The sequence below is a fragment of the Eriocheir sinensis genome, unplaced genomic scaffold (assembly GCF_024679095.1).
Source record: "Eriocheir sinensis breed Jianghai 21 unplaced genomic scaffold, ASM2467909v1 Scaffold870, whole genome shotgun sequence".
NCBI classification, from domain to species: Eukaryota; Metazoa; Arthropoda; class Malacostraca; order Decapoda; family Varunidae; genus Eriocheir; species Eriocheir sinensis.
The window spans coordinates 140,232-162,035 of record NW_026112242.1 but is presented as its reverse complement, the minus strand read 5'-3'; the positions used below and the strand labels follow the sequence as shown (position 1 = coordinate 162,035).

Here is a 21,804-nt window from a genome sequence, read left to right as displayed (position 1 = left end):
TGATAAATGAGTTCCTGGGGCAACCTTTGGGACGGTAAACTCATAAAGTTGGGATCATACGCTGTATGCTCCTAACTTTACCGTTTTGCCTTTAGCCACATGACATCCATTTAGGTTAGGTGGACGGGACGGTGAGACCGCTCGAGAGTAGTCTTTACTTGAGGCTTGCGTACTACTTCGTTCAGGAGCCTTCCAAACCTCGCTGCTCCAACAGAGGACAGGTGCAGACCGTCCCTTTGGAACAGACCACCATGGCTGTAGAAATGATCCCAGGAGTCAAAGCATCCCACGTCGAGTCCCCTACAAATAGTCCTGAGGTGGTTATTAAGGCTGAAAGCTTCTTGAAGAATACGTTGGTGGCTATCCTTGAAAGTATTTCTGGAATATTTGTAGGTAACGGATGTACTTATTTTATCTGTTTGTATTTACTCGCACGCCCAGACGTTTTACATTACTTCCGCTTAGTGTTCTATTAACATATCACTACTGGATAAGTACATGGTACTTATCCTGGAATATCTTGCAGACATCGTTTGTACCTGCGTTCAGAACGAAGACAATCATTAGAAGCCTCGATGGTACCTCGTCAAGGGCGCACGTGATGTCGTTAATTCCAGCTCCAGTGTAACAGTAACTGCGCCACCGACGAGGCACTCTCACAGAACTCAATCCCCTGTTAACGAATCATAGTCTTCTATCAGATAGTGCTTAACTACTCTTCCACTTGTATCAAATAACAGTCACATCAGGCTCGAACGATTTATGTTTTTTTTTCAAATTCTTTGATTGATAGCTCATTTCAGATATATTAAAAGACACCTGGCTCTGCAAATGCACATAAAGGGTATCTTAATAATTTACTGCATGTGAATAACGATTACTAATAGAAATAACATAAAATAGTAAATAATTGTTGAATGCAATGCTAGGCTATTTCGACTATTAGACTACCCATGTTATTTACATGCAACACGTCAAAATTCCTTATGTATAGACACTTGCAGAGTTGTATGTCACTTTATGTACCTGAATGAGATGAAATATGAGTATCTGAAAGGCTATAGATATAGATCGTTCGAGTATGATCAGACTATACTGTTTGATATACAAGTTGTTCCTTTGTGTGCTTGTATGGTATATTATAGAGGCAAATCTTCTGTTTGCGGTACATATAAGAGAGCCTGAGGGTTTTTTGTATACACAAACATTCAAATATATCACTGAAAATAAAAAAAAGTTGATCTTCACGCAATTACGAACTGACGATGCACAGGTGCCACATCTTCGTTCGTGAGTGGACAGACGGAATGAAACGGACTATAGTAGACAATACACCGTTTTTCGCCTGAATAAACTCTTGCGACATGTCAATAGTGCAGGTTAGCTCGATAATCGGAACACGATGGACACTTCTTCAAAGTTTTGGTGATTGTATCTAGGGAGAGAGAAAAAAAGAAAGAGTAAGAGAGGTCAGATGGTAGTGTGTGTTCACGTGATGAGGTGGCGCAAATGGGAGAGTGAACGCTGCGGGTGTTTGAAGTCGGAGAATGAGTGCATGGGAGTGAGCCTCGCTAGGCCCCTAGTGTATCACATAGGTTGCAAGCTACGGTTCAATGAAGATATTGTACTGACAGTGATGCAGTACCGAACGGCATTGGCTGAGATTCTAAATGAGTGAACTGCATGTCGAGTAGCGATGTTTTCATGCTTATGACAATTCGTGTCACCTTAGGTCAAGTCAGGGCTGTCTAATTACTTGCGAAAGGAGAGGTAGCACTCAGGTTGATAGTCGCGAGTTTTTTTTATAAACTTGAATAGCATGTTAAGTAGAAGTGTAATAATGCGATACAAAGGTAACAAAGGGTTAGAGGATAGAGCAAAGGTCTGGTTGAAGCAACGTGCGCGTGGTCAACTTAAAGAGAGGCTAAGGTGTGGCGTTTGCCGAACTGAATAAAATAATCATGGGAGTAAGTCTGGAAGAGACGAAGGAATTAGAGGGACTTGAGCCTCGGGGACATTGTAAGGTGCGGCCTGCTGGCTTCAGGGACAGCTGTTTCTGAAACAAACAAACAAAAAATACAAACGGAATGAGTTAGTCCAACACGCCTTGTTATCACACACAGGAGTGTTAAACGGATTTCTGGATTCAGGTTTTAGTTACAGAAAAGGTGTGTGTGGGGTGGGGGTTACAAAGAAAGATACAGATGCGGAAATTCAGAAAAATACGAAAAGAAATATAAAGATGTAGGGCGGTTCGACTTGCTGTTTTGAAAGTTGAAGCGAACCATTGTGAAGAATGGTCACAATGAGGGAGTGCGTTAACACAACACAGCACAGTGGAGGCCTTGTGGAAGACTTATTGGCTTTGTGGTACCCTGGTGTCTTGAGTTACAGGCTGTCCACAACACAAGGACACAGCTGTTGCTGACACACGGAGAAACACACCCAAGGTTATGGCGTGCCGCCACACACACAAAAAAAAAAGGAACGACGCGATAACACTCGTCACCGCCAGAAAACACACACATGAACACAACTCAGGGGCAGCAGGAAAAGGCTGACAAGCTGGGCGGGTGACCTGTGTTGACCTGAGTGGGTGACCGAGTGTTGACCTTGGGAAGCCGCACTGGCTATAACAGAGAGAGAGAGAGAGAGAGAGAGAGAGAGAGAGAGAGAGAGAGAGAGAGAGAGAGAGAGAGAGAGAGAGAGAGAGAGAGATGAGAGGGGATGGAGTTAAACACAATAAAGGGGAGGAATTTCAGTGGGAACTATCTAATAAAATTTAGTTTTTGTCACTGAGGAAGTTGAGTATGAGGCGCCTGGAGAGGAAGAGATGGAAGAGAAGGAGGAAGAGAAGGAGAAGCGAGGCAGGGGAAGGAAGAGAGAGAAAGAAGGGAAGGAGTGAGCGGAGAAAATATTGAAAGAGGAAAGTTAGAGGAGGGAAAGAGGGAGAGAGTGGAAGGAGGGTGGAAGAGAATGAAATGAAGGAAGAGAAAGGAGGAAGTGAAGGAAAGATAGAAGACTGACGAGGGAAGGGCCAGAGAAAAGGAAGGGAAATGAGGGAAGAGAGAGGAGAGTAGGAAGAATGAAAATGAAATAAAAATAGAGAAAGGAATGAGGGAGGGAAAGAGGCAGATAAGGGAAGGAAAGAGGGACAAAGGGAAAGAGAATGACGAGAGAAGAGAGAATATGAAGAGAGAAAGGAAGAGGAAAGGACGGAAAAAAGTGGACTGTGAGGAGTTGAAAGGAGAGAAGGAAGGGATATGATAAGTGACGGGGAAAGGAATGGGGGAGGTGAAATGAGAGAGTGATGGGAGATGAGGGAAGACGAGGGGGCGTGAGGGAAGAGAAACATATAAACATGGAAAAGCAGGTAACAGTTAGCCTGTTGACTTATAACGAGGCTGCTTACTTTAGTCATTTAATTAATTCATCAAGTTCATTCAGGTGTGGAGAGGGGATTGTGGGAGCCATAGAGGTACAAGTCTGCTAAGTGTACCCTGAGAGGTATATGGAAAAGTCATAATAAAGAGAGTGTAAAGACTTACAGAAGAGAAAATCAGTGAAGAACAAGGAGGCTTCATGAAGGGAAGGGGATGTGGATCAGATATTTTCTTCAGGATGGCAGTAGAAAAAAAATATTAGCTAAAGGAATAAAAACTATACGCTGCCTTCATGGATCTAGAGAAAACTTATGACAGAGTCGAGTGGCTGGCATTGTGGGACGTCTTAAAGATATATGGTGTGGGAGGAAAACTGCTTAATGCAATAAAGTCTTTCTATGAGGATCAATCCGTATGTGTCAAAATCAATGGAGAAACAAGTGAACATTTTGAGATGAAAGTGGGCTTGAGCCAGGGGTGTATCATGTCACCATGGTTATTCAATATTTATATGGATGGTGTTATGAGAGAAGTGAAGGGCAAAGTTTGGGAAGTTGGAGTAAAAATGTACGATGAGGGAAGGAAGTGGGTGCTGAATTCAATCTTATTAGCTGATGACACAATGCTCATTGCAGAAAATGAAAGTGACTTACAAAATTTGGTCATTGTTTTTGATAGTGTATGTAATAGGAGAAAGCTCAAAGTATATGTCAACAAAAGTAAAGTGATGGTTTGTGAGCGGAGTAGAAATGAGGTTGTGGATTTTGTCCGGACCAGATAGAGTGGGAATTGAATGTGAAAAAGAATGCAAAATAATTTTGAATGGTGAAGAAATGGAGGAGGTTAATGAGTTTAAGTACCTTGCATCAGTTATGTGTAAGCATGGTGGTACAGAAGGAGAGACAAGAGAAAGGGCATTGCAAGGAAGAAAGGTGGTGGGGTCTTTGGGGTGTATCATGAATTGCAGAAGTGCGAGCATGGAGGTAAAGAGGGATTTGAGAAATACAGTAATAGTACCAACCCTCACATATGCAAGTGAAACATGGACCTGGAATGAAAGTCAGAGGGCTAGAGTGCAGGCAGTGGAGATGAGTTATTTGAGGAGTGCTTGTGGTGCGAGTAGAATGGATGGAATGAGTAATGAAAGCGTGTAAAAGTGTTTTGGAATGTATCACGTGGGTGAAGGGAAGAAGTGAAGCGACAGACTTTAAAGTGGTTTGGCCACATGGAGCGAATGGAGGAGAGTAAGATGACCAGGAGGGTGCATGTGAGTGAGATAGAGGGAGGGAATGCTAGAGGACGACCTCCAGTGAAATGGAGGGATAGGGTGCAGGAATATGTCAGAGAGAGGGGTGAAAGATCTTTGAGAAACTTTGAGCAGGCAAGGAGGGAGTGTCTGGATAGAGAAAGATGGAAACTCTTCTGCCGTGGCCATCCCCTGGTGGGAGCTCCTAGGAGCAGGCGTCAAAGATGAATGAATGAATGAATGAATCAGGTTCTTCAATGACCTGAAAAAAAAAAAAACTAATGAAGCTACTTCCTGTGGGGACGCAAAAAAAGTAACGATCATTGAGCTTCTCGGAAAAGTTAATGATTTCGCTATAAATAGCTCTGCAGGAAGGTTATTCCACTGGCGGATGACTTCCAGAAAAATAAAAGACTCCTGCCGATGTTTATTTCACATCGCCTCGCTAGAACTGTTTGGCATATTTAGTACTCGGGTTTGGTTAAATAAAAACAACAGCTTTGAATGATCATCATTACTGAACTTGTTGAGGTATCTGAAAACCTGTATCAACACCCCTCCTGTTGTTGCCTCGTTCTGAAGGTAAAGAGATTGTTGAGTCACTTGAGTCGCTCTTCATACTGCTGTGCCTTCAACGATGGTATCACGCCTTCATCGAGGAGAGGGGAAGAGGAGGAGGAGGAGGAGAAGGAGAGGGAGCGACGGAGTGAGGTAAAGGAGTGAAGAGGGAGTAAAGGAAGGGTGAATATCGGAACATGGAGCAATATGTGTCATCCAGAGTTTTTTCCTTCTTCCTCCTTTGCCTCTGCTTTTTTACTAGTTGGCTCAGATCAGTCTGTTTGGCTGTCTCTCTCACTTTCTTTTCTTTCCCTCTCTGATTATGTGCCTGTCTGCACGTCTGTCTATCTGTCTCTCTGTCTGTCTGTCCATCCTTTTCACTCTGTCTTTCCATCTCTGATTCTGTGCCTGTCTGCACGTCTGTCTGTCTGTCTGTGTCTGTCTGTGTCTGTCTGTCTGTCTGTCCGTCCTTTTCACTCTGTCTTTCCATCTCTGTGTTCGTGTCAGTCTGTCTCTCTCTCCCTTCCCCCCCCCCCCTCTCTCTCTCTCTCTCTCTCTCTCTCTCTCTCTCTCTCTCTCTCTCTCTCTCTCTCTCTCTCTCTCTCTCTCTCTCTCTCTCTCTCTCTCTCTCTCTCTCTCTCTATCTCTCTCTCTATCTCTCTCTCTCTCTCTCTCTCTCTCTCTCTCTCTCTCTCTCTCTCTCTCTCTCTCTCTCTCTCTCTCTCTCTCTCTCTCTCTCTCTCCCTCTCTCTCTCTGTCTCTCTCTCTCTCTCTCTCTCTCTCTCTCTCTCTCTCTCTCTCTCTCTCTCTCTCTCTCTCTCTCTCTCTCTCTCTCTCTCTCTCTCTCTCTCTCTCTTCTCTCTCTCTCTCTCTCTCTCTCTCTCTCTCTCTCTCTCTCTCTCTCTCTCTCTCTCTCTCTGCCTCTCTCTCTCTCTCTATCTCTCTCTCTCTCTCTCTCTCTCTCTCTCTCTCTCTCTCTCTCTCTCTCTCTCTCTCTCTCTCTCTCTCTCTCTCTCTCTACTCTCTCTCTCTCTCTCTCTCTCTCTCTCTCTCTCTCTCTCTCTCTCTCTCTCTCTCTCTCTCTCTCTCTCTCGGTTTAAAGAGTCCGCGTGACGTGTTGTGAGAGTCAACATGACCAGTACGGGTGTTGCCAGGGAGAGAGAGAGAGAGAGAGAGAGAGAGAGAGAGAGAGAGAGAGGGGGGGGGATAGTACTTAAATATCTTCACTTTCATGACGTAAATTGGTTTATTCATTTTTGTTTAATATCATTTTATCGTTTTTCCTCTTTTCTCTTTTTCCTCTCATTCTTTTCCCTCTTGCCACGTACCTCCCCGCCTTCTCTTCCCCTCTCCTGCTATGCTTATTCATCTCTCCTTTCTTGTTTTTTCCTTTGCATCCTTCCCTTTCCACACGCCTTTCCTTTCTATTCCCAACCCCTTCCCTCCCTCCCTCCCCCTTCTTTCTCTTTGTCTCCCTTCTTTTCCTCTCTTCTTTTCACTTCTCTTTCTCCCTTCTTTCTTTTTTAATGTTGTCTTTCCCCACTTTCTCTCTTTCTTTTCCACTTTTCCTCCCTTATCTCCCTTTCTTCTTCCATTCCTTTTCTTGTTTTGCTTTTTCTCTTCCATATTTTTTTCCTCCGCGTCTCTTCCTTTCCTCTTCACTTCCTTATCTTTTCTCCCTCCCGTCTTTATAGCTTTCTCTCTGTCTCTCCATTTCCTCTTCCCTCCTTTTTCCTATCTTTCTCCCTCCCTTTCTTACCTTTCCCTTCTTTGCCTCTCCCATCTTTTTAATTTTTTCCCTCCCTTCCCGTTCTTTTCCTTCCCTTCCTTCCAGTTTCCTTTTTTTTTTTCCTCCGTTTCTCTTCGTTATTTTCCTTCTGCTTACATCTCCTTTCTTTACCCCCCCCCCTTCTCTTCTCCCTTCCACCCCTCCCTTATTTCTCATTATTTCCCTCCATCCTTCTTCGTTATTTCTTCCCTCACACCGCCTACACCTCTTTCATTGTCATCATTTCTCTCCATTTATCACCTCCTCCTCCTCCTCCTCCTCCTCCTCCTCCTCCTCCTCCTCCTCCTCCTCCTCCTTCCGCTCCTCTTCCTCTGCCAGTTTCCCTCTGTTCCCTCTCTTCCGTCTTCCCTCCCTTCTCCCACCTTCATCATTTCCTCCTTTCTTCCATTCCTCTTCATTCACTCCATTCTCTCTCAAAGTTGCCTCTTCCAACTCCTCCTCCTCCTCCTCCTCCTCCTCCAGCTCTTACTCCTCCTCCTCCTCCTCATTCGCAATATAAGAAAAAGTCGCGTCACATTATTGTGTTCGTTTTTTTCCGGGAATCAATACACTCACCGGTTTTTACAGCAATGCCTTCAGTGTCAGCGCTAGGTTCGGGAAGTTTTGCGAGGATGAAGGCGCAGCGTTCCCCGATGCGTGGGGTCACCTCACTGGGCGTCCGTGTTTGTTCCGTGACGACAGCCTCCAATTTTTTTTTTTTACAACAAAGGAGACAGCTCAAGGGCACACAAAAAAGAAAACAATAATAAAAAAAGCCCGCTACTCGCTGCTCCCAAAAAAGAATCAAAAGAGGTGGCAGAAAGAAAGGTCAATTTCGGGAGGAGAGGTGTCCTGATACCCTCCTTTTGAAAGAGTTCAATCGTAGGCAGGAGGAAATACAGATGAAGGAAGATTGTTCCAGAGTTTACCAGCGTGAGGGATGGAAGAGTGAAGATGCTGGTTAACTCTTGCATAAGGGGTTTGGACAGTATAGGGATGAGCATGAGTAGAAAGTCGTGTGCAGCGGGGCCGCGGGAGGGGGGGAGGCATGAATGGAGGTATGAAGTTTCCAGTTGAGATTTTGAGTCAAGGATAGACCGAGGATGTTTAGTGTTGAAGACGGTGACAGCTGAGTGTTGTCGAAGAATAGGGGATAGGTGTTTGGAAGATTGTCTCGAGTTGATAGAAATTGAGTTTTTGAGGCACTGAAGGACACAATGTTCCTTCTGCCCCAATCGGAAATGATCGCAAGGTCTGAGGTTAAGCGTTCTGTAGCCTCTATTCTGGAGCTGTGTACTTCTTGTTGAGAGGGTCTTCTATTGAAAGAAGTTGAATAATGCAGAGTGGACTCGTCGGCGTATGAGCGGACAGGACAGTTTGTTATGGAAAGAAGATCATTGATGAATAACAGGAAGAGAGTGGGTGATAGGATAGAGCCCTGTGGAACGCCACTGTTGATAGGTTTAGGGGAAGAGCAGTGACCGTCTACCACCGCAGAGATAGAACAGCCGGAAAGGAAACTGGAGATAAAGGAACAGAGAGAGGGATAGAATCCGAAAGAGGGCAGTTTGGAAAGCAAAAACTGGTGCCAGACTCTATCGAAGGCTTTCGATATGTCTAGCGCAACAGAGAAAGTTTCACCGAAACGGCTAAGAGAGGATGATCAAGAGTCAGTTAAGAGAGCACGAAGATCACCAGTAGAACGCCCCTTGCGGAACCCATACTAGCGATCAGATAGAAGGTTAGAAGTGGAAAGGTGCTTTTGAATCTTCCGGTTAAGGACTGATTCAAAAGCTTTAGATACACAGGAAAGTAAAGCTATAGGGCGGTAGTTTGAGGGATTGAAACGGTCACCCTTCTTAGGCACAGGCTGTACAAAGGCATACTTCCAGCAGGAAGGAAAGGTAGATGTTGATAGGCAGAGACGAAAGAGTTTGACCAGGCAGGGTGTCAGCACAGAAGCACAGTTTTTAAGGACAATAGGAGGCACTCCATCAGGTCCATAAGCCTTCTGAGAGTTGAGGCCAGAGAGGGCATAGAAAAAATCAATTGGAAGAATCTTAATAACAGGCATAAAGGAGTCAGAGGGGGGATGAGTAGGAGGAATATGCCCAGAATCGTCCAGAGTGGAGTTCTTACAGAAAATTTGAGCGAAGAGTTCAGCTTTAGAGACAGATGAGACGGCAGTGCTGCCATCAGGGTTAAGGAGAGGAGGGAAAGAGAAAGAAGTGAAATTGGAGGAGATATTTTTGGCTAGATGCCAGAAGTCACGGGAAGAATTAGAAGAAGCAAGGTGTTGACATTTTCTATTGATAAAAGAAGTTTTGGTAAGTCGGAGAATAGATTTGGCACGATTCCGGGCTGAAATGTAAAGATCAAAGTTAGCGGGAGTTCGAAGGCTCTGGAACCTTTTGTGAGCTGCCTCTCTATCTTTAATAGCACGAGAACAAGCATGATTAAACCAAGGTTTTTTAGCATGAGGAGTAGAGAAAGTACGTGGAATGTATGCCTCCATTCCAGAGACAATCACCTCTGTGATGCGCTGAGCACACACAGAGGGGTGTCTCTCCTGGAAGCAGTAATCATTCCACAGGAAATCGGAAAAGTACATCCTCAGGTCGTCCCACCGAGCTGAAGCAAAATGCCAGAAGCATCGCCTCTTCGGTGGGTCCAGAGGATGTACAGGAGCGATAGGACAGGATACAGAAATAAGGTTATGATCGGAGGAGCCCAACGGAGATAACAGTTTGACAGAGTAAGCAGAAGGATTAGAGGTAAGGAAGAGGTCTAGAATGTTGGGTCTGTCTCCAAGACGGTCGGGAATACGAGTAGGGTGCTGAACCAACTGCTCTAGGTCGTTGAGGAGAGCAAAGTTGTAGGCTTGTTCACCAGGCTGGTCAGTGAAAGAGGATGAAAGCCAAAGCTGGTGGTGAACATTGAAATCTCCCAAGATGGAGATTTCAGACAGGCGTTGGGCAAGGTGGCACAATATCTCCAAAATTATTCACGGCTTGCTCTGAAGAAGTATGGAAGAAATTAACGAGATAACATGGGAATCCAGATACACAATGCACAGATTTACAGATGACATAGTTTAGCTGAGTCTGAGGAAAACCTGCAGAGAATGATCGAGTGACTTCACAGAGAAAGTCTGAAAGTAGACCTGAAGATGAATATGAAGAAAACAGTAATCAGTAATCAATAATTCGTTGGCAGGACAGCAAACAATGATCGGGAACGAAACTCTTGAAAGAGAAGAATACATATTTAAGACAAACAATTTGGGCAAATCCTGACCACGAGAAATAAATAAGCAAGAGAATATGAATATGATGGAATGGTTCTGGAAAACTTTACCGGAAGAGAAAAGTGTCGGCTATAACTCAAATGTTCTGCCAGGCCAAACATGCTGGTCGGAAACTTGGTTCCTAACAAAATATTTCGATATAAAACTAAGAATTGCGTAATGAGGATTGAGAGAAAATGCTGGGCGTAACATACAGATACAGAAAGCGAACAACTTGAAATAGAGAAGATACAAAGATTGAAGATTTTTAAACTAATAAAACTTAAAATGGAGGCCGGTCATATCATGCGTAGAACTGATAACAGATGGACAACGAAAAACAGTGGCAATCCAGAAAGTAAGAGAAGTCAGGGCAGACTTAAATATTTTGACAGAGCGGGAAAGCGTACACACTAACACCACAGAGGAGGACAACGTAGGGAAAGATCATTGTCCTGCAGTGGACTAGTTATGGCGGAGGATGGCGATGATGGCAGACTCCAAAATAGCAGGCAGCCGACAATACTGACCTGTACGAATATACAGTCTCCATAGGAAAAATGTAATAATTAGAAACATCAAAAGTCCTAAAGTTGACTCAGGCTTGATGAGGGGACCAGGTGGATTAGTTCTTCATTTAAGTTGTTGCTCAACCGACGCGAGAAAACAATGCATAGAATTTTGTCGTGGTGTCTGAATCTGGTCTCGTACGCGACTATGAAGTCGGCATGAAATCAAGCTGTTTCAACCGCCAGTTAAGTAGAAACTCGGTTTATGATATGTCCGTGGTACCAGAGTATAGGAAAGCTAATGCTAAAATAGCACGTAAACCGCTAGCCATTGGAAGTTGGGACCAACTAAATGTCACTACAACCGACAATGCTTGAACGTCTTTTAGGGATAAACACGAAGAAGTAGAGACAACAACAAAATCAATACGAACGTCAACTGACCCAATACGTTATCTCCGCGGTTGTTGAAGGAAGTCTTAACAGCAGATGCTTCAGGCACTTTCCGCTTATTTGATCGGTCACTGAAACTGATCAAGGCTCGTGGAGTCTGGAAACTGGCAATTGTAACAGCAATGAAAAGAAGGAAGTAAGAGCGTGGCCTTCAGCTACAATCCTCTAGACATGACTTGGTGAAAGTCAGAAGGCTTTCTGTTGCCTATTCCTCCATGATTCCATGATTCCTTCTCTTCCTTTCATCTCCTCCTGCGCCTCACATTTCATCCTTTATCCTTCCTGTCTTTCTCCCTCACACTTCACTCCTCCCCCTCCCTTCCTCCTACACCTCCATATAGCCACAACCTCCCTTTTTCCTCTCTTCCCCTCTGTTTAATCCTTGTAAGCCTTACTCTTTTAATTCATCTCTCCTTCTTCCTCCTCCTCCCCTCCTCCTACCCCATTCCTTCTCCTCCTCCTCCTCCTGTCACGTAATAAAATGACCTTGAGTTTCCCCTCCCTTTCCCTCGCCCTGTCCCCGCTTCTCCCTTGATCCTCAACATATCTTTTCCAACGCCATCTCGGCCTTGACCTTGAAAGTCCTGCTCTCTCTCTCTCTCTCTCTCTCTCTCTCTCTCTCTCTCTCTCTCTCTCTCTCTCTCTCTCTCTCTCTCTCTCTCTCTCTCTCTCTCTCTCTCTCTCTCTCTCTCTCTCTCTCTCTCTCTCTCTCTCTCTCTCTCTCTCTCTCTCTCTCCCGTAATAATGAAAATCCCTCAGGCTTCACTCTCTTTAACCGTGACCTTCTTTCTTCTCTCCTCCCTCCCTTCCCTTCCCTTCTCTCCCAGCTTTTCCATCTATTTTTTTTAAAATACATCACTTCCTGGTATCTCCTCTCTCTTCCTCTTTTTTTTACTTCCCTTTTTTCTCTCTTCCCTTCACCTTTTTCTTTCTCTTTCCTTCTTCCTTTTATCTCCTTCCCTATTTTCTCCTCCCCCCACCTTCCATTTTTTTTTAGTTCCCTCCCTCCCCTTCTCTTTATTCCTCTTCTATTTTCCTTCCTTTCTTTCTTTCCTCTTCTCTCCTCCATTTTATCTCCCATGAACTCCTTTCCTCTCTTTTTCTTTCTTTCCTTTCCTTTCTTCCTTCTTCCTTTTCTTTTATTCTGTGTGTTTTCATCTTCCTCTCTCATCCTTTCCCCTCTTTTTCTATTTCCCTTCATCTCTTCTTCCCTTTTTTGTTCTTTTCCTCCATTTCGATCTTTTATCCTTCCTGGCTCCCTTTTCCTCGTTCCCTTTCTTTTTCCTCCCTTCTCTATCCCCATCCTCTTCCTTGCCTCCTTCTCTTTCTTTTCTCCTTTCTTTCTTTGTAGTCTACCGTGTTTCCCTTTCCTCACTTCATCATCTCTATTTCTCTCTTCTCTTTCCTCTCTCCTTCCCTTTTTTACTCCTTCCCTTCCTCTCCTTTCCCTCTCTTTGCACTTTTCCTTCCCCTGTTTCTACTCTCTCTCTCTCTCTCTCTCTCTCTCTCTCTCTCTCTCTCTCTCTCTCTCTCTCTCTCTCTCTCTCTCTCTCTCTCTCTCTCTCTCTCTCTCTCTCTCTCTCTCTCTCTCTCTCTCTCTCTCTCTCTCTCTCTCTCTCTCTTTTTATCCTCTTTTGACTCTCTCCTCTCCTACTTTTCCTCCCTTGATTTCCCCTTTCCCTCCTTCCCTTTGCTTTATTTCCTTTTCTTCCTCTTTTTCCTGCTCAGTTTTCTTCCCTTCTATTTTTCTTATCTCCTCCGTGTTTACATTTTCTCCACTTCCCTTGGTTTCTTTCCCTTCCTCTTCTTTCTCCCTCCTTTCACATCTATGTTCGTCTCTCCCATATTCTCTCATCCCCTATTCATTTACTACTATTTCCTCACTTCCCTCTATTGCGTTTCCCTCCATTCCCCCTTCCTCTTTTCCCTTCCCTTTCCAATATTTTTTCCTTCCTTTCTTCACCTTCCTATATTTCTTTTCCTTCTATCTCTCTCTCTCTCTCTCTCTCTCTCTCTCTCTCTCTCTCTCTCTCTCTCTCTCTCTCTCTCTCTCTCTCTCTCTCTCTCTCTCTCTCTCTCTCTCTCTCTCTCTCTCTCTCTCTCTCTCTCTCTCTCTCTCTCTCTCTCCTACTATTTCCTCATTTCCCTCTATTGCGTTTCCCTCCATTTCTCCTTCCTTTTCCCTTCCCTTTCCCCTATTTTTTCCTTCCCTTCACCCCGTTCCTATATTTCTTTTCCTTCCTTCCCTCTCTCTCGCCTTCTCCACTCCCATTCTGTTCCTTTCCTCCTTCCTCTGTTTTGCTTCCACTTTCTATTGTTTCTATTTAATTTTCTTTCCTCTTTCCATCGTGACCTTGACCGGAAGTGACCTCGCCTCTTATTGTCTTGCAGGAATGGATTAAGACGACGGAGGATTCTCGCGCCTACCCCTTCACCCTCCTCGTCGCCCTCTGCTGCAACGCCTCCTCCAACACTTCCTCCTCCTCCGATATTGTGGACGGCCAATGGGGTGAGTCTGGGAGTGTATGTGTGTATGTGTGTGTGTGTGTGTGTGTGTGTGTGTGTGTGTGTGTGTGTGTGTGTGTGTGTGTGTCATCCTCGTGTCTGCTAATTTCTTTTATATATTATTTTCCTGTTTCTTTATTTTTCATTCAACATTTTTCTCCTGGTTGTCTTTCTCCCTTCTTCATCTCGTTTTTCATAACTTTTTTTATAGCTCCTTTGTTCCTATGTGCCTCTCTCTCTCTCTCTCTCTCTCTCTCTCTCTCTCTCTCTCTCTCTCTCTCTCTCTCTCTCTCTCTCTCTCTCTCTCTCTCTCTCTCTCTCTCTCTCTCTCTCTCTCTCTCTCTCTCTCTCTCTCTCTCTCTCTCTCTCTCTCTCTCTCTCTCTCTCTCTCTCTCTCTCTCTCTCTCTCTCTCTCTCTCTCTCTCTCTCTCTCTCTCTCTCTCTCTCTCATTTTGATTTTTGTACCAATTTCCTTATTTTTATCTCATTTTTTTCTGCTATTTCGTTTTTACTTATTTTAGTTTGGTATTTGCGAGGCATTTTTAATCCTACGTTCTCCGTCTTGAGTTGCAGTCGTGTTTAATCTGTTTTTTTCTACCTTTAACTTTTTATTTTATTTTCCTGCAACGGGCGTCTCATGTGCAGGGAGCTTTTTTCTTTATGTTTTATTTTGTTTTTTATCATCATCGTTCTGGCTTTTTCCACTTTCATACTATTCTTGTTGCTGTTGTTGTTGTTGTTGTCGTTGTTGTTGTTGTTGTTGTTGTTGTTGTTGTTGTTGTTGTTGTTGTTGTTGTTGTTGTTGTGTTGTTTTTGGTGTTATTGCTGTTGTTGTTGTTGTTGTTGTTGTTGTTGTTGTTGTTGTTGTTGTGCATCTTTACAGTTTGTTCTTGTTCTTCTAGTTCTTATTCTTGTTCTTCCCCTCCTTGTTCTTTTTTTTTTTTTTAGCTTCTGCCTCTCGTTCTGTTTAATTTCCCCTTCTCTCCTTTTCTTCGTCATTTGCCATTCAAACTTTTTTAATATTACTTCGTGTGAATTTTTCCTCCTGTCTTCATATTTTTTCATTACCTTACGCTGGACTGCTTTCATTTCGTCCGTATATCACAATTTTTTTCCAGTTCATTTCTATCATCTTTTTCTCATTTTTCTCTTCCTGTGTCTTTTGGTCGCGCAGTCGCCTCCCTTCATCTCTTTCTTCTTCTTTTTCCCCCCTTTTTTTTGTCCTTTTTTCATATCTGGTTCACCCTTTGTCATTCCCTTGCCCTGGTCTGCCTGCTACTTACCCTCCTTGCCTCATCATCCTCTCCGTCCTCTCTCTGTTTTTCTTTCCCTATTCCTTTTCTCGCCTTCGTTCGCGTCCTTTCTCTCGTCCTGGTTTGCCTCTTACTCGCCCTGTTGCTGCCTCACATTTTCCATCTTTTCCTCCTCTTTTTCCTCTTAGCCCTCGTTCTCTCTATCATATTCCTCCTCCTCATCCTTATCCTCTTCTTCGTATCGTTCTTTTCATTATTTCTCTTTGTCTTTTTTTTTGGTTTCCTTTTCTTCCTCTTTTTCATCATCCTTACCCTTGTTCTTTTCCTTTTCCCTTTCCTCTTCCTCCTCCTCCTGTTTTTTTTCCTAATTTTCGTAGCTTCCCCCTCCTCTGTCCTCATCCTTATCCTCGTTCTCTTCCTCCCCTTCCCTTTTTTCTTCCTCTTCCTTCCTTTCTTCCTACGGTTCCTTCTCCTTGTGGTCACCGCACCCTTCTTTTATCACGTATCTAAGTGTGTGTGTGTGTGTGTGTGTGTGTGTGTGTGTGTGTGTGTGTGTGTGTGTGTGTGTGTGTGTGTGTGTGTGTGTGTGTGTGTGTGTGTGTGTGTGTGTGTGAAGTTATGTTTATTCAGGTGAATCTGTCCATTTAGGAAGGTTAAGTGTTTCTGCATTTTTCATTTCCTCATTTACTTTTTCAGTCTGTCACACCTTCACTCAAAACCTGCTTAAATATTTGTGTGTGTGTGTGTGTGTGTGTGTGTGTGTGTGTGTGTGTGTGTGTGTGTGTGTGTGTGTGTGTGTGTGTGTGTGTGTTTGTGCACCTGTCTGTATGATTGTAGGCTTGCGTATATGTATTTGTTTATTAATGTTGTATCGAGGTGGAAATCTATGCCGGTGGAGATTATATATTTTTTCATCGAGGTGTGCCGCTCCGTGCAGAAAGGTTACGTGATTCTAGTTTTTCATTTTCATTTTTTTCCGCAGGTCGTCACATTCACAGCCATGACCTAGTTTTTCACGCCCTGTTCACTCCCTCATTTACCAATTAACATTGCCATAATAACTAATCAATACTCTCTCTCTCTCTCTCTCTCTCTCTCTCTCTCTCTCTCTCTCTCTCTCTCTCTCTCTCTCTCTCTCTCTCTCTCTCTCTCTCTCTCTCTCTCTCTCTCTCTCTCTCTCTCTCTCTCTCTCTCTCTCTCTCTCTCTCTCTCTCTCTCTCTCTCTCTCTCTCTCTTATTTAAACATACAGATATAGATGTAATATACACAGACCCTAAGGTGCACTGTAGTGTGCTGCCTATTCAAAGGGCAAAATAAAATCTAAATAAAAAAGTACATAAAATATAAAAACATATAAAAACATACATTATACATGTATGTACATACTGCATTCCTAAGTGTCACTGCTCCACTACGAGTGTTAGTGGAGTGAGGAGTGAGCTTCTCTAGTGGTGGGCCGCCAGCTTTATTTTCTGAGTGTTCATCTACCGGACGTTAGGGACAGTGGTCGTGAACATGTTCCACATCCGGGAGACTCTTTCCATAAAGGTGCGTTGGTGCTGGCACCTCCACTGCGTCACCACGTTATAGCACCGTTCCCGTGTCCCGCGTGGTGACTCTCGGAGGTTGGCGTAGGCTCGCCAGGTGTTGTTTTCCCAGCACTTGTGCCTTAAGAAACACCACAAGAGCAGCTACGTCCCTGTGGTGTTCCAGGGAATCGACGGAGCTGAGAGTTTCCGGCCCGCTTGGGGGTCTGCAGCATCTATCAATTGCAGTGCCAGTCGCAGAATGCCGACGAGTCTCCCTCTGTGCGAGGCAGCACACGACATCCAAGAGAGGTTAGCATACTTTAAGTAAGGCCGTATCTAGGCCTTGTAGAGCAACAGCCTCCTTTTTCTGTCGAGGAAGCTGGCTACCCTTCGCAGGCAGGAGACTCTGTGGGAGGCCTTTTGGGCAATATGTTTGATGTGGCTGTCAAACCGTAACCCTCGATCCACTTCCACTCCCAGAATCTTGACGGATCCTGGAGTGGGAGAGGGATGCCACCAAAGCGTAACTTCCCCTCCACTGCTGGCCCCGCAGTGGGGGATCGAGAAACCACAATTGCCTGGGTCTTCTCTGGGTCTGGGTCACCTGCCAGCGGGCACCCCACTCCTATAGCAGCCTCACCTGCTGATTCATCTCGTCAGCAGCTCGCCCACTGACTTGTCGGGGCAGGAGAGAGTGCAATCATCAGCATAAGCTGAGACTGCTGGCAGCTGCCGGAGAAGGTCGTCCACGTATACGTTCCACAGAAGTGCCCCCAACATTGAGCCCTGTGGCACTGATGCCTCCACTGGCAGGGACACACACACACACACACTCTCTCTCTCTCTCTCTCTCTCTCTCTCTCTCTCTCTCTCTCTCTCTCTCTCTCTCTCTCTCTCTCTCTCTCTCTCTCTCTCTCTCTCTCTCTCTCTCTCTCTCTCTCTCTCTCTCTCTCTCTCTCTCTCTCTCTCTCTCTCTCTCTCTTTTCAAATGTATTCTGAACCTTTTTCCTATCTTTTTTTCCGAACTGCACTTTTTCATTCGACCATGGTTTTGTTTCATCACTCACTCACTCACTCACTCACTCACTCATTCATTATTTCACTCACCCATTCACTCCTGTTGACAAAATCATTCACTCCCTCACATCCCCTTCCACTCATTCACTCATTCATTCATTCATTCACTCACCCACTCACTCACCCACTCATTCACTCACTCACTCACTCACTCACTCACTCACTCACCCACTCACTCACTCACTCACTCACTCACCCACTCACTCACTCACTCACCCAAACACTCTCACTCACTCACTCACTCACTCACTCACTCACTCACACACTCACTCACTCACTCACCCACTCACTCACTCACTCACTCACCCACTCATTCCTCCTCTTCACTCACTCCACTCACCACCACTCACCCACCTCACCCCACACACTCACCCTCACCTCACCTTTCATTCCTCACTCCTCCTCACTCACCACTCACTCCTCCTCACTCCTCCTCCTCCCTCCACTCACTCACTCCTCCTCCTCCTCCTCACCCAATCTCACTCACCCTCACTCCTCCTCCTCCCTCACCCACTCACTCACTCACCACTCCTCACCCACTCACTCCCACCCACTCACTCCACTCCTCCTCCACCACCACTCACCCCACTCCACTCACCACTCACTCACCCCTCCACTCACCCTCACCCTCCCTCCTCACCCCTCATTCACCACCTCACTCCTCACTCACTCACCTCACTCACCACCCACTCACTCCTCACTCCCTCCACCTCCACCACCCTCCACCCTCACTCACTCACCCACTCACTCACTCACTCACTCACTCACTCACTCACTCACTCACTCACCCACACACTCACTCACTCACCCACACACTCACTCACTCACTCACCCACTCATTCACCCACTCACTCACTCACTCACTCACCCACCCACACACTCACTCACTCACCCACCCACTCACTCACTCACTCACTCAGCCACTCGCACACTTTTATACTCTTTCTCCCATTCATTTGATTTCTCGCTCTCCGTTCCCCCTCCCCCTCTTAATATGTTTTGTTCCGTATCCGTGCACTCGATTGCCGTTGTTGGGTTCTAGCGCGTCCCTCCCTAACAACGGGGGCACTTCATCCCCAACAACCACCGGGGGTATACAAATGGGTGCCTGATAAACAATAACTACATCAGAACAATTAACGAACCTACACCATACAACTGTACACTCCTACTGTCTTTCCTTCTCCCCCACCTGTACCGTCACCACTAACCCACTTCCTCTTCCCACTATACCCTTGATAAAATTAAAAAAAAACACCCTCGGGGAAGCACAGACATGGGTAACGTAGGTGACCCTTCCTGAATAATGTAACCTAGCCGGGCAGGGTTACCCATCGCCGCTAAATTAGTGACTCAGCAGCCAGAGAAAAAAAATCAAACAAACCTGTTGGCTAATAATGCTGGCACGTGCACATTAATTACGGTTATTGTTTGCTTGCGTGCGCCAGTTCAAAATGACATATGCACCTTCACATCCTAATTAAGGGGTGAGTATACAGGGCCCTTGACTGTTATATGATGGCACACATGGTTAGGACTGACACAAGCAAACAAACGCCGTCATCGCAACATAGCAGAGCATCCGAACCCTCGATAATAGTAACCTTTCGCCGGTCCATTAGTTAGGAACAATTTGTACACTAACAGAACCCCACCTTTGCATAATTACCAACAACGTGTCGCCGCTAAAGAGTATCCTATATCCGGCTAGGAGATTAGCATGTCGTAATACAATAGTAACCCCGTTAAAGAGACAGTGACGGAGCTGAAGTAAGGGAGTGATTGCCTCCTGAACCATAACCAGACGATACCGACCAATGATAGCGTGTGATGCGATGCGTGCTAGTGACAGGTGTGACAATGTATTTTTTTTTTTTTTACGAGTGGATGTTAGGATGCGTGACTTCCTGTCAACATAAGGCCGTCACTGATTGGGCATTATAGTGTAGGGCCTTATGTAGGAGAGTTAGGTTTCGTGTCAAATGTTTGTTAAAAGTGATTTACCATTTGATTTTGCTTTATATAATGATTATGATTAAGAAAAAATAGGGTGGGATTTTTTTCAACTCTCTCAGTGGGTAAATTGACGAAATCCAAGATGGTCGCCATGGAAGTCAAGAAATATCTCATTCATTCCTTATTTTTGCAACCAGGTAAGATGAAAACATAAATGAGAAGTCTTTATATACCTTTTAACACCTTAGAAATCTGATTTTGACATCTATAGATCAATAGAATTTAATGAAAATAAAATGGCAGCCATAAATCGTTTTTAAAAAAATGTAGCAATTTACCATGTACGTAGTGGAACAAAGAAAAACAGCAAAGTATGTCCTTATAACATTAAATCTTAATAAACAAACGGTATATATCATAAATTAATACATATTTGAGCATTTTCATCATCAATTCATCCATCCTCATCTATGTTTCTTATAGGTAGATCTTGTATATACACATTTTCTCAAACTCATCTCTCCTCATCCAAGTCTTCCGTTACTACATTTAGATCACACGAGCAAGTTTGGTTGTTGCAGCTGAAGTTTACACAGCCACACATTTCTGTGCATGGAATATTATTATTCAAATAACTACATTTCCCCTTGCATCCACGTTTACATCCACACTTTACCAAGTTCATCACAGCGGCAGGGGCTGGAGGATTCAAACATTACTGGAATATAATGAATATAATGATGCTTAGACGCGTGAATACAGTCCAGCCTCCACCCAGGCCCGGCCAATTCCACTGCCTTCTATATATTTCCCCAATGCAGTTAATGCCCAGAACACAGCATGAAGTTCACCCGGCCGAAAAAGGAACTGTTTCCTGACGTCTTCTCTCTCTACTCAAAGCTTCATTGCCATATCATGCAACTGCAAATCAAGGGTCATTACAGTAATTGACCCATCTCCCATAACATGTGTTTTTATATCATGTGCTCGTATGAGACCAGTGTAGAGAGTATCATATACTGTTGGTGGTGAGCGGAGCAAAGGTGGCACCAGCGCTACATTAGTCTTGACATTGGAAGAGGACAACAAAGAATTGAAAGCTCCCCATGTCCCTGCAGCACTGACTTTGATTCCTATTCCATCTTTTTCATTGAAATCCAAGCACCCAATTACCCATGCTAGCTCTTTTTTTCCTATTAAGGTTTGTCATTGGACTTTCTGTGCTCAGTTTGCATTCTCGCTTGTGTTTTGTAGGCTCTGGTTTTCTACATGTGAACGTTTTCAAAGGAACAAGACCATCTAAGGTTTGGGACTTTCCTGAGCGGTCAGTATCTATTTGTGTCGTCATTGGTGATTCATCAGTTGCCACAGACTGATATAATGCTATTGCTGTACCATGGAGCGTGTCCATACCACAAGAGGTAGATTCCAAAAACTCAATGTTGTCCATTGCAAACCAAACAAATTTGTTCTTCACCAGCCATGGTGGTAGGCATACTCCTCCCAAGGAGTTCATCTTTTCCAAGACAGCATTTGCTATGCTGGTTTCTATTTCTGTGATCTTTTTATATGAGATCGCTAGTTCTAGCCCTCCAAGTTCCTCTACCAGGGCCTTGGATCTTGTCCTTTTGTGTATGTCGAGTGCTATGCCAACACTGAGTGGAGTTTCTGAGTGTTGTCTAAAAGCTCCATCATTATTCTTGGTTTTGAATGACACCTGGCTATTAGATCTGCAAGCCCCCACAAAGTGTTGTGCCAGTACACCTGCACTTTTATCGACATATTTAGCTCTGACTGTAGATATGCTTCTTCCTATACCATGAACAACATACTTACAAAAGGTATTGAGCGATGTAGGTGGTTCATAATCAGCAAATGTTCCATGAAACTTCCATTGACAGGAGGTTGCAATATCCTTTCTCATTATCTTGGCTGCTTTCAAAAGCACTTTCAGATCCGACTTTAGATCATCTTCATTTACTGCTCTAGCTATCAGGCGATCTTTACTTCTGGTTGAAAGAATCTGCTCAGGTTTAGTTTTATCTGGAGGTCTGCTGAAAAGAACATTTTTTATATTATCTAGGATCAGTTGTTTAAGATATGGCTTGTATCGCGGATTTTCTGGTACTGGGTGCTCATTCTCCTCAAGCACCTGGATGTACATTTGGTGAACATCATTCATATTCAATACGACATCCTTACTGTCATTATTTAGCTCAGTTTCAGCCATGTCAAGGATCTGAAGGTCTGATAAGAGCTGACCAAATATAACAGTACCTG

General features: G+C 44.4%; 1 protein-coding gene across 1 annotated transcript in view; it reads left to right on the top strand.

The window, feature by feature from the left end:
- The first annotated feature begins 13,569 nt into the window (after nucleotides 1-13,569).
- LOC126994775 (uncharacterized) overlaps nucleotides 13,570-21,804 on the top strand; it is a 28,138-nt gene continuing 19,903 nt past the window's right edge. The window contains exon 1 of the mRNA XM_050854049.1: nucleotides 13,570-13,712. The gene's annotated coding sequence lies outside the window, so the exon portion shown is untranslated. The remainder of the gene's footprint in view (nucleotides 13,713-21,804) is intronic.